General features: G+C 41.2%; 1 protein-coding gene across 2 annotated transcripts in view; it reads right to left on the minus strand.

Annotated features, from left to right (window-relative positions):
• NCAM2 (neural cell adhesion molecule 2) overlaps positions 1 to 13860 on the minus strand; it is a 691500-nt gene that overhangs the window by 543915 nt on the left and 133725 nt on the right. The gene's annotated exons all lie outside the window — the stretch shown is intronic.

Genomic DNA, 13860 nt, shown 5'->3' on the forward strand with positions numbered 1-13860 from the left:
TTTTTTTTTTTTTTTTTTTTTAAGTAAAGGGAAGGAGAAGAGGTGGTGGTGCAGCTCACCTTTTTCATAATAGCCTACTGGATAAAACACCTAGGAAGTGAGAGAAAAGCATTGCAGGCCCATCTCAGCCTGAGGCAATTAAAACATAATTCACCTCCCAAGACAGTCACCCACAACGCTACAGAATAGTCTGGGCAGAAAATAGAAAGTTGCAACCAAGACTGGAAGAATCTTAAGGCAAGAGCCAATTAAGAAGAAATCTGGCTCTGTCCCTGCACCTAGGGCATTCAGCAGTGGGGAGCAGGCAGAAGGATGATCACTGTCTTGTCGGTTCTCTATTCAGCTTCACTTACAGCTTACCTGCTTCTTAATGCTATCTCAAGACAGACTGTTTTCAAAATAAGAAAGGTCCATGTATATCTTAAATCCCTTCCAAAAAGCTTAGAGACATATACATATATGGCTCAAGCTACAAGGGCTGCAGCCTGGAATAAGCTGCAAGGCAGATTGAGTTAAAATACACAGATAGGAGAATTTAGGCTGAACTAAAACCCTCTTTTTATAGAGGGTATTTTTTTCTATTTTTATTTCAGTGTTATCTTAGTTACTGACTTTACAACTAAAAATGCACAGTCCACTTGTCACAAACCTAAACGTGATTTATCACCATTCACTGCCAACACACAATACAGTTTGACAAGCACAAAATAAGTATTCTCAAAGCAATTATGAAACTAAGATTAAGAAACAAGCTTTGATTGCACATATAAATATTGGTATTTCAAAGCAATTTACAAATACTTATTTTACAAGAGCAATATTGTGTGCGTTACACATATCCATACATGCGCACCCACATGCGTGCCCCCCCCACACAGAGAATTAAGGGTGAATATATAATAACAACTTTACATAAACAAAGAAAGACAAGCATTGTAAGCAGCAAATTTTGATATCCTCCATATTTTATTAGTGTTGGAGTACAACATCACACCAACACTAAATAAATACAGGGAATTTTCGACCACCCCAAACTCAAGGATTGACAAACAAAATTCAGAAATAAGGATACATCTAAGGAAAATTAAACATGGTAAGAGATAGAAGCATGTTTCATGAAACCAAGATAGCCATAACTCTGTTCTATAAATGACACTGTGCAACAACTGTATGAATAAAACATTTTAAGGTCAAATATCTGTGGTCCCATTAGTGAGAGAGAGGAAATAAACCCACTAGGAACAACTATATGTGCCAATATTCTATACTTATCCTCAGATTTAAAAAAAAAAAAATACAAAGATTGATCTAGGTCTACCTAGGATTCAAAAACTCTATAATTAGAAGTGTCACATTGATTGTTTGATTCTCATTTGGAACAGACTAATATCCAGCAATGAACATTTTCACATGCAAGTCATTTCCTCAAAAACTTTTTAGACTATTAATTTTCCACCTACACAATTAACTTCCTGAATTACATCTAAAAAAATTACAAATCAGCTATAAAGTTACTTCTGCAAAATAAAGAAGAGAAACCAAGATATGTGGTAGGTCCTATTGATTCCTAAAATTCTTAGAGGTGGGTATGATTCTTTTACAGAACAAAAGCTCTCTCAGTATGAAAGACTATCAACCAATGTAGACAACTGTAGACAAAAAAAATTGAATGGTGAAAATAAGCTGCATATGAAAGAAAAGTATGAAACAAAAGTAAGTAACACTAAAAGGCTGGTTAAATTATTTTTTAGCAAAAGCAGTATGTATTTAACATTCAGCCTAGGACCACCTTAACCCTTTATAGTGAGATTTTATTTCATTTCAACTGCAGATAAAAGATACCTCGTGAAAGATTGTTCTTGCCATGTGAGTATCCTAGAAAGGGTACTAGATAACCCACTGGTGACCAAGACATAATCAAAAGACTAAAGACACAGCTATAAATACCTTAGTGGGTTTTTTTTAATGTAGTTTTTTTATATACAGGCATACCTCGTTTTATTGCGCTTCGCTTTATTGCACTTCGCAGATATTGCGTTTTTTACAAATTGAGGCAAGACCCTCCACCAGCAAAAAGATTATGACTCACTGAAGGCTCAGACGATGGTTAGCATTTTTTAGCAATAAAGAATTTTTTAATTAAGATATGTACATTTTTTTTTTAGACATAATGCTATTGTACACTTAATAGACTACAGCATAGTGTAAACATAACTTTTATATGCACTGGGAAGCCAAAAAATTCGTGCGACTCGCTTTATTGCGGTGGTCTGGAACCGAACCCGCAATATCTCCGAGGTATGCCTGTATAGCAGAACTGTTTCATTATTTCATGAACTTTTCTAACAAATAAGCTGGCATAGTTCTGCACCTTTTTTTGCACTTCAGATTAAAGTTTAAAATATACATCTCATTAAATTACTCTGATTAAACCATTTACAAGCAAAGAGTGTTCAAAAGCAATGATACTGTCAGCTTTACAATATACACATCTCCACAGTGGGGAACAAACTGAGTACTGCATAGAGGGTGTGTATGCAAGCATCAGACAGCATTTATATGCATCCAATGTAAGTATGTTACATTTCACATAGAGGAAAATATTTATAGGAATAATACACAAGAACGTCTTCAGATGCAAGGCCAACAGATAACTCACTACCTAATTGCCGCTTTAAGCATCTTCTAGATAACCTAGATCTAAATGTAAGGCTTCTCTCTCAAGGACATTATATGAATTTATGAGATACTGTGGGGAAAAAACATGGTTTTTCTTTTTTAAAAAGAAAAAAATGAATCAGTTTAGTTTCCAGATATAGCAGGCTACCCCGTTCTTCATTTTAAAATGTCACAAAAACTGTTGCAGCCAGTGTGTACTAAAAATGATGACTGCTTTAAGAACACAGCAAATGAACTACAAGAATTGTGACATGGTTCTGGACTGACAAAATGGCAGACTCCATTCTGGGCTGCCTACTCTTCTGCATAAGAAAAGCAGTAAATCAGCCCGTTACACAGCAATTCTGGGTAACTCCTGGAGTTCTTAACTCCTGGACTGTCCACCCACTGACACCTAAAAGTGATTTATGCAGCTCAAAATTACACCACCTAGCTCATGTTACATTAAGGTGTAGCCATTCTAGGCCAGGGGTTCCCAAACTATGATACATGTACCCGTGGGGATAAGCAAAAAAAATCTCTGAGAGATTGTGGCAGAGCGGATGGTAAAAAGGGAAGAAGAACCCCAGTCGCACCCCCTCCCTTACCTGCAGTGCATCTGGGATCCTCCCAGACAGCGGTTCCCTCTGGGAACAAGCCAGGCCAGGGCCATTCTCCACACCCAACCACGCTGGAGGAACCGGCCTGATCAGAAGCCGGTGGAAAAGTTGTTTGCTGGTGAAACCCTGGGTTTGGGGGTGGTCAAATGATGAGCAGTTGGCTGACTGCAACAGAGCCAGTTATCCCCTCAGCAGGTATTACAGGTCACAGCTATGCAGTGGCAGCAGACACCAAGGGGAAAGGGGGAGCAGCTGGAGCCTTTAAGAATCCCCTGGAACTGAAGCATGGAAGGAAGCAGAGTACAGAAAGCACAGGACAGTGGACAGCTGAGCTGAGCTGCTCACCTTTTGTTGTTCTTATTAAGAACAGATGGTTAGGGATACCTGGGGCAAAGCCCAGCACCTTCATCTACAAGGCTGAGTGTAAATAAGGCTTGAACTGACATTAACTGAATGTAGACCCCATATGAGGATCGGAGGTGATATGGAGTATTTACAATCGGAGGTTTGAGGTGGGAGTGTAGGGGCTGGAGGAGCTCCCATTCTGGCCCCTAAGGCACCCTAGCTGACTGAGAGGGTCAGCTGTATCACGACTGGTAGCACTACTAGTTCCCCTATGAGGAGAGGGATGATCCCTGGATATATCACCTCCTCAAAGGTTCCTTCCAAGTCGTGGCAGGTGAGACTGTGAGGACTGGAGTTCCCTAGACTCTAGGGGGAGGATATACTGGGCCACCTTATTAAGGACATGGCTACTACAGGCCACCAAGACATCCTTCCCTACCCTGGGAAGGCAGCAATGACACTGTGACAGAGGTACATGGGAGAAATTCTGTAATAGCAGTTTTAATATTTTCATTTTAACAGGTATTTAAGGGGTTAAAGTATAAGTATGCTGGTAGGGGTATGCGGACAGCTGGTAAATCTGGAACGGGGCACACAATAAGAAAGTTTGGGAACCTCTGCGTTAGGCTACACATTAATGTAAACACCCCACCCACCTCCACTTCTGGGATGACCAGACTGGGCATACTTTACCCCATCACCCGAGATCCCCACTCACTTCTCACTCTGCTCTCCTCCCCCACTTACTTGTGGCTGCCCATGCTGCTGTCCCAGGGGAGCAGGCAAGAAAGGGTTAACCTGACTGCCCAGATGCTGCTGCTGCTGCTTTTCTCTAGGCCAGAAGAGCATCAGCCCGCAACAGCAGTGGCCAGGCAGGTACATTAACCCTTTCCTGCTTGCTCACCTGGGGCAGACAGAACACATAGCCACAAGTAAATTATGGTCCAGAGGGAAAGGGAGGCAGGAGGGAGCACCAGGGGACAATGGGCAGGGGAGGAAGACCAGACTAGGAAGGGTGGCTTTCAGTCCTCCAGGCCCCTGCTGGCCTGAAGATCAACTGATCCAAATTCAAGCTAGCACTAACACTCATCAATAATTGTGCAGCTCATAGTGTAACGTGTAACAAGACCCACAGACTGAAAGTTAAACTTAACTGAAATAGTATGTTTTCAAATGGGAATTGCAGATTCTTACACATCCACCTACAATATATGTGAAAAATGGGTACGGAAATATATTGCTAGAAAATGAGCAATTTTACTAGAATACAAGGGCATCAAACTTACCTCATTTCCTTGCCTAGATCCAACCAGTGGAGCTCTTTTGCTGGCCAAATCTAGCACAGCGCACAGAGCACAAGGTGGGACCAGCGGGAACAGTGATGGATGTGGTGGCACCAGTGGCAGTCCAGCAAGCAGAGGGAATGCTGGCCACCTCAGGGCAAGTGAGACTTTGTCAACACAACCCATGCTTACCTTCCTGCTGCCAATGTCCACCTCCACCAGAGCCTAAGGACCCCAAAATCTGCAGGAGGCCATGCCTGCCCTACACTTCTGGTAGCCCACCGATAGCCCAGAAGGCTGAATTAAGTAGTTCCATTTCTGCCAACAGGCCATATGTTAGACACCCTTGCCATAAAGTATTTATAATCCTTGGTCTGTTTTAATAAACAAAATTAAGAGTAAAATTCCATTCTGATTGATGTCATACTTCTGTTCCTACTTCAAATGCTGCTACTCCAAAAGCTATCAGCACTGTACTATAATTTGAAATGCAGTTGTGACTCTCTTTTTATGTATTATGTTCTCAGTGCTTAAAACATTTTAAAGGTTAAAATGTTTTCAAAGCATGCCACATGACACAAAATCTATATTCTTATATAGCATCACCTTTGATTTTGACATCATCATCTAATGATGGCAATAATGATTATAACTAAAAAAGTTATAATACATATAAAGAAAAAGTTAGAGTAACATTACACATATGCATAACAAATGTATAAGAATGTTAATGTATATTATATTGTGTATATGTGTGTATGTGTATCCGTAATGTGTGCGTGTGTACGTATATACATACATTACAGATGCATATGGATTTTTGTATCTACACGTGTACAAAGACGCATATACTTTACATACAGTGCTAAATGAAGCTCTAGGCAAAAGCCTAAACACATGCAGAACTTTCTACACAGTCCTCTAAATAAAGTTACAAGTATTTAATCATTTTCACTGCAGAACACCCAGAAAAATCAAACCTTGCAGAATATCATTTTTAATAAAAGAGAAAACTTCCTAAAATATTACTTCTTGACAGGATCTTGGAAACCTTTCATCTTCATATGGGGTATATGATGTAGCATAACATTCTAAGGTTACATTATGCATTTTACCAATTAATAAGCTATTAATAATATTATTTGGCCATGTGTCTTGTACAATGCTTGTATATTGCCTTGCTACATTTGAAAGTGTGGGAATTTCTTCTGTAAGAGTGGGCGAGTAAAGTAGCTGTTCCTCTCCACTTACCACCTGGGATAAGATCACAACTAACTCCACATCAAAGATGCTGACTCAAAGTCTTTTGAGAAGTTGGGGCTGTATAATGCCAGTTCTTCACGTAAATTGGACTGGGAGTCCTGCATGCACACTAAGTCCAGTGAATTTTTTGCAGGCAAAAATTCTCTAAGAGGTTTGTAAGGGAAGATGCAATAAATTAAAAGGCATCCATAAATTGCTGGTCTCAACCCACTAATCCCAGAGACTGAAGCACTTGTTCTATGAAACTGGTAAGAGGTAAATTTGTAAAGCATATGCTTTTGTCCACTAATGGCTAGATTTTCCCGTTTCCCTAAGTGCACACCAAGTAAATGTTTAGTTTTTTTTCCTTACTGGTATTCAAAAAAATTGCAAATAGTCCTGCTTCCTTCAATGACTAAGGAATGTCAGCTATAGGATTAAGGTGATTGGCCCAGATCAAGCTGTAATAAACCACATTATACAAATGGGTAGTGGTGCAGCACAAATGAAGGTGAAGGAAGCAGGAAGAACCTGGTAAAGGTCCAACGGACCCCAGTTAGTACCGTACTAAGCTGGCATATTCAAAGTGGCAAAGGTTGTTTTTTTTTTTTCCCTTTGTAGATTTTGATGCAAGCGGCATCTCTCAATACCCTTTGGTCAGACCAACAGTAGTAATACACTTCTCTTCTCCCATCTGATCTATCATTTCTTTAATCCATGATATGGATCAGGTAACACATTTTGATACGCTGTTGATTTTTGTTCATATGTCTCATTTCAAGACAAACATGTGACTTTTCCAGTCACAATAAGGCTTTTCAACTACTCCTAGGTGGTTTTCCTTCATCCTTCAAAAAGGTCTGCTGTTCCCACATTTAAAATCCCCTTGGAAGGCCTGAAGCAGTTCTTAAACCCTGAACAAGAGGAGGTAGTAGCTATTTCCAACAGGGCACATCAGCGTCAGTAGATTTCTTCACCATGGATCCAACACCATGCCAGTTTGTTCAAACCATACATTTACCAATGGATGAGGAACCAAGGGGGTTTCAGATTTTCCAATTTTCAGGGAGTGGCTGTGAGCTGATATACCTGGCACAATGGACAAAAAAAAAAATCTAGAACACTCTTACATACTCCTGACTAAAAGTACTAGACAAAATTCTAGCCAGCAGAGACCAGTGTAAAATTTTCCAGTCAGCAATTTTTATGGAGAAAGTACAATTGTTCTGTAGATTAAAATGAGGAATAATCCCCACTTGCTAGGGGTCAATGGATTCCTCATTTATGTATAAACTCTGTCTCATCTTCCCCTTGTTCTTCAATGAAATTGGAAAACTTGAAGACCTCTGATTCTGTGTAGGAGAAGCCCCTTATTGCAGACAGGGCAGGGATGTTGAGCGGCATCAACTGTAAAGAAGGGACCCTACTTTGGATTAGCAACATCCCTTACACCCACACTTTGGATCCATTTTCAGTGAGAGTATGAAGCACACTTGTTAAGTTTTGAAAAAAAACGAACGGGCATCTTAACCAAAGCAGTCAATTTAGCAGGCTTTGTCTTGGGAGCCCAAATTATCCAACCATGCACCAAATGTAGTTTCTTCCCAGGCCAGGCTCCCCATATTTATTTATTTTTTTACTTATAAGTTGCCCCGAGAAGCAGCACCATCTCTTTTGCTCAGTCTTCCTAGCTGAGCTCTCCTTCAGCTTCTTTCTTAAAATGCCAAATGTTGCCTCCTCTTCTTGTTCTCTCTTTATTTTCCTCTATATGTGACTGGTATTGGTTGGAGATAGAGCTGCCTGGCCCAGGGACTCTCTCTATCCTTCTTCAGCAAAGGAAAGCTATTCTGTTCTACCACAGATGTAAAATGATATTTTGACAACTGAAGTCAAGCAACAGTTAATTAATTTAAAATAAAGATGCTGGTTTTGTGGAAAATTTGAATGTTAAATCTATATTGTAGGAATAAGTGTAAGAGCATTGGGCATCTCAAATAGACTCTTTAAAAGGGGATGATAATGTCATTGCTTAATTTGTTGGGCATTGGTTTAGGCACTTCTGATGACTGCCATCAGAACCTGACAACTAGAATCACAGAAAATTGCTAGAGAGCAACACTAATTAGGCACTCATAATAGTTTTGCTATTCTGAAACACAAATCAATGTATTTGTTTTTAGAGATCTTATTATCCATACTTTTTCAGTACAATATAATTTCACTGAAGTATGTGAATCCTTCCTAAATACTGCATGCATTTAATTATAATTGTTAAACAAGAAGACTAGAAATATATTTCAACTTGCACCTATAAAGCAACACTAATAGAATAAGGCTACGAAAGTAACATTTATTTAAGTACAGGGAAAACAAACCTACATTCTATGAAGTACATTAATTGAGAGCGAAAAAAACAGAAGTGAGACGAGACAGAGAAAGAGAAGTACCAATATAACAAGATGATTCTTGTGCAATATGTTTTACTGTTTTAGAATATTCACGATATGCATAACATCAACAATACTTTGTCATTGACTTCAATAAATACATTAAGTCTCAAATGACAAAATGTAAGGAACGATACACTGCAAGAAATTTGCATATATATGTTCACACATGAAAAGCTGCTCAACAGGGTGCAAGGGGAGGGAGGGTTTTTACTAAGTTGACATGAAAATCCTGGAAACACAGGACACTGCCCCTACCCCCACGTTCTCACAAGTCAGTAGAGGTAGGGCTGCATGCTGGCCAGGCAGTGGTGCCTGTCTGCCCACCTGCAAGGTGGTCTGCACCACTCCAACTCCAAGCTAGACTGTTCCCCATACTCCCAAGTTTCCAGGATACTCATAATAATTCTCAACAGCCAGCTCAGGGCATGCCATATGAGTCCACAGCCCTACTTCTAAGAAGATGGGCATAGACAGCCTCAGCAGTTACTCTGGAAGAAAAACAAAAGGAGGAATCCTTACTGCAGAAACTGCAAGGTGCCCAGTTTCATTACTAGAATGCAACAGTAGGCAAGATACCTGAATTTTCCCCTTTATCCATGGCACCAGATGGGAGCAGTCTAATTTTAAGCCTCAGGAGTACTGGAAAGGCTTTAATTCACTTGGAACTACAGGAGCAGAGGGGAGAGGGGCAGACAAAGCTGAAATGCTTTGTGAATGTATCCAAAAGGAGAGGACAGCAGAGCAACAAGGGGATAAACATTCGTAAGTGTTGACAATATCTGTGCTGCTATATATTAGAAAACAGTAGTTTTTCAGTTTCTTTAATTCCAGTCAAACTTAGTGATAGATGCACTACAATTCAGAACTATATATTCCACTGGTTCTCATTAAAAACACTGTTAATCAACAGTTATCATACTTTGGTATCAGAAATATTTTGACTTTTCCCTCTTCTATACACAGAAAAAATTACATTACCTTTAATAGCCTTTAGAAAGTTATAATATAGTATCACCAGTAGTGAGAGCTATAGATAAGTTTGCAAAGGCACTTTCATCCTTTGTTGATTCATGAAACAGGAATTACAATGCAGCCATGAGAGGATTACATTTCTTTGGCTTCATTCGCCACAGGACTTGGTAGTATATTAGTAGTTTCCAGGCATTCAGTACTTGAGCAGACAGAAGGAAAATAGATGTCATTCTTACTGTCATCTGGCATTTAATAAAGGAGCTTTTTTAGTTCTTTTTAAAATGGGATTATACCACTTTACATACAGCAAACAGAGTTGAAAGAAGTCTATCCATTTCACAGTTAGGGGGCAACCATTTTGATAGGCATGCCACAAATTAGTGCCATACCCTCCCCCAGGTGCCTCTCTAATCTCTTCCCCTGCCTGACCTGGTACTCCCAGCCCTATGCTTTCTACCTGATTTCCTGTTCTGCCTATTCCTTCCCTGTGCTCTCTGCCTGGTGTCCTCCTTCCTGTCCAAACTGCTGCTGTACTGCTTGTCCCCTCCTCCATCTGACATGTCACACACACAAGCTGCCTATGCCACTTGTGGCACCCATGCCATAGGCTATCTTACTATATACCAATTGGAGCGCATATTGCTTTGTCTTTCTTCCAAAACTGAATATTCAGAGTGTTCATTTATCCCCTTGAGTTTAAATAAAACTAGGCCTTCCTTTTTATTAAACATACATTGCTTCAAGAACCTACATGTATCATCTTTGTGCTAAATGATGTGTGTTAAAGTTCCACTCACTCATGTGCATTTAGTATATTTAACTGTTGAAATATGACAGTGGTATAATCACTATACACTTCCTACTTTTAGGCACAGGATTTTAAAGGCAAGTGTAGTTAAACACACATACTACAAATTCTTACAGCATAATTCTCTTCATGGATTGTCTTGTAAATGTGAGGCAAACCTGTGTTATAGAGCTATAACGGTGAAGAATAACCAACAATTACTGAGATACTAACAAATTCCTTTAACTTTAGGCTAGGGGTGGGCAATTAATTCGGGCGGAGGGCCACTTACCGAGTTTTGTCAAGCCATCGAGGGCCACATGACAGGCAGCCAGGGGCAGATAAATATTAATTTTCTAAATTTTTTAAGGGCCCCGCAAGCTGGATAGAATGGCCTAGCAGGCTGCATCCGTCCAGCCCACGGGCTGCATTTTGCCCACCCCTGCTTTAGACTTACATTCTCCAACACAGAACAGCAAAAACAGATCTGTACACTTATACAAAAATTACAAGCATATTGTTGTAATTACATGTATCACTATCCAAACAGGACAACATATTATGCTAGTTTGTTCCCGTTGCCATGGAGAAAGCAGTGTAAAAAATATATGAGGGCACATGAGGGGAAACAACCAGATGGCACCTTATTATGGCACATGAATGTCCTTGCAGCCACCACAAAGGGTCATGAACCACAGTGAGACAGAATAAGATTAAACAGAAAAGAAGTAGTGACTGTCTCCGAATACCAAAGGGTATCTATGCAGTATGTTGAAGGGCACATTAAGGCAGAAATAATCCACAGAACACACCTGATACCATCTGCAAGTAAGCATTACCACAGCTAGCAAGTTTTTAATGAATGTCTTACTCCTGCTGGAAGGAGCAGTAAAATAGTTCCTATCGCTCAGTGACCTTGACATGTAGCAAGCTGCACTCTGATGCAAGAATGTATCTGTGCTGCATCTATAATGTTTTATTCGCAGACCGCAACTATATAAACTGCCAAGTATTTGGCACTTGTGGCAGGTTTTGGGTCACAACATACACACATAGCAGTAATTTTTTTTCCTCGAGACTTGCTGATATCCAAGCCAGTGATTTTCTTCATATCTACAAAATAACAGACCCACCAACAAGGTAAGATAAACAATACACAATAATGTGGTCAAGCAGCTGAACAATTCTTTTTAATTACACTGCCAGTAATTATTAACGACCACTGGCTCTCTACAGCTAAAGCTCATAAAATTTATTCATAATTAATTTTGTGGGGACAATATTGTGATACAGACACAAGTTAAATCTCAGAGTATTGGATTTCTTGGCGAAATTATTTTAAATCTTTTGGAGGCCCTGAACACAGGGGCTGATTGGGGGTCACCATGTTTTTAATCAAGTGACATTAATCACAGGCTTGAGTACACATGTGTATTAATTTAGTGTTTCACAAACACACATTTGAATTTTAGTTCATTTTTGTGCTTTGTCTATTTTGTGTCGTGTTTGCACCTTATATGAAAGCACTAGATGAGGACCTTTGAGACTCTAGGCCCATGCCTAAAAGTGGCACAGTACAATGGATCAGAAAATGCTAGTAACTTGTCTATTTGCAGGAAGAGGTAGGCCAGGACTACAGTGAATGATGATAAAATCCTCCTTCTCGCTAGGAGGTCCCACAGGGCTCCATACCATCCCAACTTTTCTTCAATAACTACATTACAATACTAGGAAAAATAATGAAATATCACTGATTCAGCTGATGACACAACTGCATACCACATTTGCAGAAGAATCACAGAATCATAGAAGTAGGGTTGGAAGGGACCTTGTAGATCTTCAAGTCCAACCCCCTGCCTGGGCAGGAGAAAAACTGGACTCAAATGAGCCTAGCCAGGTAGTTATCAAGCCTCTTCTTAAAGATCCCCAGGGTAGGAGCCAGCACCACTGCCCTAGGAAGTTGGTTCCAGCTCCTAGCTGCCCTAACTGTGAAATAGTTCTTGCAGATGTCTAATCTAAACCTACTCTCCAATAATTTGTGTCCATTGTTCCTTGTCATAAAACAGTGTCTCCCCCAAACCCTTCTGGTCCCCCCTAGTAAGTTTATAGACAGTCACCAGGTCCCCCCTCAGCCTTCTCTTGTGAAGGCTGAACAGGTTTACGTTCCGCAGTCTTTCATTGTAGGGTCTGCCCTGTTGTCCCCGGATCATGAGGGTAGCCCTCCTCTGGACCCTCTCCATGTTGTCCACATCCCTCCTGAAGTGGGGCACACAGAACTGGACACAGTACTCCAGCTGTGGCCTGACCAGCATTACATAGAGGGGGGAGGATCACCTCCCTGGCTCCTGGTAGATTAAACCACTGCTCCTATTAGAGTATAATACAAAGGATGAGGACCTAATTCAAGCTGCACCTAGGTGCAGCTTGATGCTGTTCAAGAAGGAAAACTGCTCCAAAGATCCGGCTAAGTTGCTGTTTTTAATATCCTCTCAGCAAAGGGACACACAGCCTGAATGTTTCATAGTTTCATAGTTTGTAGGGTCAGAAGGCACTTGAGCAGATCATTGAGTCTGACCCCCTGCCATGGCAGGAAAGACCCCGGCAAGGTGTTTGTCTAGCCTTGTCTTAAAAGGCCCACAAGGTAAGAGCCAGCACCACTTCACTTGGAAGTTGGTTCCAGATCCTAGCCGCCCTGACAGTGAAGTAGCACCTCCTGATGTCTAGTCTGAATCTACCCTCTGTGAGTTTGTGACCGTTATTTCTAGTCACTCCTAGTAGCGTTTGGGGGAACAGGGATTCCCCCAGTGCCTGCTGGTCCCCTCTGACTAGTTTGTAACAGGCCACTAGATCCCCCTCAGCCTTCTCTTGTGGAGGCTGAACAGGTTCAGGTCCCTTAGCCTCTCCTTGCAGGGCCTGCCCTGCTGCCACCTGATCATGCAGGTAGCCCTCCTCTGGACCCTCTCCATGGTGTCCACATCCCTCTTGAAGTGTGACACCCAGAACTGGATGCAGTACTCCAACTGCAGCCTGACCAGTGCCGCATAGAGGGGAAGGATCACCTCCTTGGACCTGCTCAAGATGCATCTGTGGATGCATGACAAGGTGTGGTTGGCCTTCCTGACTGCATCCCCACACTGCCGGCCCATGTTCATCTTGGCATCACTGATGACTCCAAGATCCTTATCTGCCTCTGCACTGATGAGAAGGGAGTTCCCCAGCCTGTAGGTATGCTGCTGGTTCTTCCTCCCCAGGTGCGTCACATTGCACTTGTCGGTGTTGAATCTCATCCTATTCTTGTCCGTCCACCCCTGTAACCTGTCTAGGTCCGACTGTAGCCTACCCCTCCCTTCTAACATGCCCACATCCCCCCACATCTTAGTGTCATCAGCAAATTTGAACAGGGTGCTTTTTACCCCCTTGTCCAAGTCTCTGATGAAGATGTTGAACAGTGCAGACCCAAGGACCAAGCCCTGGGGGACCCCACTGCCCACATCCCTCCAGGT

This window comes from Gavialis gangeticus, unplaced genomic scaffold, assembly GCF_001723915.1.
Source record: "Gavialis gangeticus isolate Ggan-Ray unplaced genomic scaffold, GavGan_comp1, whole genome shotgun sequence".
Classification (NCBI taxonomy): domain Eukaryota; kingdom Metazoa; phylum Chordata; order Crocodylia; family Gavialidae; genus Gavialis; species Gavialis gangeticus.